Source organism: Fukomys damarensis, unplaced genomic scaffold (genome assembly GCF_012274545.1).
Source record: "Fukomys damarensis isolate Sample0158 unplaced genomic scaffold, DMR_v1.0_HiC HiC_scaffold_5, whole genome shotgun sequence".
NCBI lineage: Eukaryota > Metazoa > Chordata > Mammalia > Rodentia > Bathyergidae > Fukomys > Fukomys damarensis.
In genome coordinates this window covers 82,392,188-82,394,282 of record NW_022900917.1, presented here as the reverse complement: position 1 = coordinate 82,394,282, position 2,095 = coordinate 82,392,188, and the positions used below count along the sequence as shown (strand labels likewise).

The window sequence follows — 2,095 nt, the reverse complement described above, 5'->3', positions numbered from 1 at the left end:
GGGATCAAACTCAGGTTTTTGTGCTTGCAAGGCAGGCAGTGAAACCACTAAGCCAAATCCCTGGCCCTCAATTATATATTTTTTTGTTGTTTGTTATGTTTTTTCCTAAAGGCTGGAAATATTACAATTGAGTCAAACAAAGCAAAAAAAAATATTTTGATAAAGCAAAACACAATAAAAGTGATAAACTGATAAAGCAAACATAATGTCTCTGCACACAGCTTTCTACATCAACTTAGTCAAACATTTTTAGATCTTTTGACCTCGGAATCCTCATTGACTTGCTAGGGTTTGAATAGAGCCTGGACTGCAGGATTGTCTTAAGGCTTGGATAGAGTAGTATCATAAAGAAGTCAGGAAGGAGCCACTTTTATTATTCCTGATGCCATTTCCACCTAGAAAACTTCAGCAAATTCTAAAGGCCCATTTTTTTTTAACTTTGGGATTTTAAAAAATTAATTTTATGGTTACACTTAAGGCATACAATACAATGACATTCATCACTGGAAATTTGCACCTTTACATAATCCATTTTGGTTCTTAGAAGACCCATGTCTTGCTTCAGTTTAGGCTACTATGACAATGAGCATAAGCTAGATTGTTCAAACAACAGTTATTTATTTCTCACAGCTCTGGCGGCTGTGAGCCCAAGATGAAGGTGCTGGCAGATGTGATGTCTAGTTGAGGCCCACTTCCTGTTGCACAGATGGCCATCCTCTTGTCTCTTCATAGGGTGGGAGCCTAGATCATTTCTCTCCCCTCTCTCTCTCTATTTTTATTTTCTTATCTGTTCTTTGCTTCTTTTTCCCCTTTCTTGTCTTTATGATTATTCAAATATCTTTTACTGTCCTATTTTCTGTTATTACATTATTAATTATGCATTCCATCACTTAGTTTTAGTGGCTGCTCTAAAAGTCACAGCGTGTGCCCCTAATTTTTTAGTTTACTATAGCTTTTAATTTTTAAAAGTTTTTTACTATACATTTTTTTTTAATATAGATAGATGGTGAAAATAAGGTGTATTTAAAATTAGCCAGCTGGACTCAGTTTAGATGATCCCAATTTTGTTGGCAACATCCAAAGCATCATAATCGGGAGCCAGTCGAACATAAGCTTTCTTCTCTCCATCAGGCCTAATTAGGGTATTGACCTTTGGCCACATCAGTGTCATAGAGCTTCTTCACAGCTTGTATGATCTGATGCTTGTTGGCCTTGACATCCACAATAAACACAAGTGTGTTGTTGTCTTCTACCTTCTTCATGGCTGACTCTGTGGTCAGGGGGAACTTGATGATGGCACAGTGGTCAAGCTTGTTTCTCCTGGGGGTGCTCTTCAGAGGGTATTTGGGCTGCCGGAGCCGCAGCATCTTGGGACGGCGGAAGGTGGGTGATGTGTGGATCTTCTTCTTTTTGTGACTGGGGATGCCTTTCAGCACAGCTTTCTTGGCTTTCAAAGCTTTTGCTTTGGCTTCAGCTTTGGGAGGGGCAGGAGCTTCCTTCTTCGCCTTTGGTGCCATCTTGGTAAAAAAGCTTTTCTATAGATTTTTAATATCAATTCTTAGATGATACAAGGACCTTATACTTTCACTCCATAAACCCCATTCCTGACTTTTGGATCATTGTTAATTATCTTTATACTATATATATTTAAATTTCACCACTGTTGTGTGGAATTATTATTGTTATTTAGTTTTATATACATATTAGCTTTTTCTTTATTCCTTCCAACATTATTATCTTCATCTGGGATAGTATCCCTTATGTCTAATAAATTACCTGTAGCATTTCTTATCTTTTTTTTTTTTTGGTACTGGGGTTCAAACTCGGGACCTTGTGCTTGTGAAGCAGGCGTTGGAACCACTGAGCTAAATCCCCAGCCCCTGTAGCATTTCTATTAATATAGCCTTGGTGGCAACAAATCACAAGAAATTTTGTTTATCTAAATATTATCTTTATTAAATATACAACATATTTTTTCAGTACTGGGGATGGAACCCAGGGCCTCATACCAGCTAGTCAAGTGCTCTGCCATTGATTTGTAAATACGCCCATCCTTTTATATTCATTCTAAGACAACTGTAGCAAATTCTATGTT

General features: G+C 37.5%; 1 pseudogene; it reads right to left on the bottom strand.

Moving 5' to 3' along the window:
• Positions 1 to 1,000: 1,000 nt before the first annotated feature.
• On the bottom strand, positions 1,001 to 1,517 carry LOC104872852 (annotated as a pseudogene).
• Positions 1,518 to 2,095: the final 578 nt, after the last annotated feature.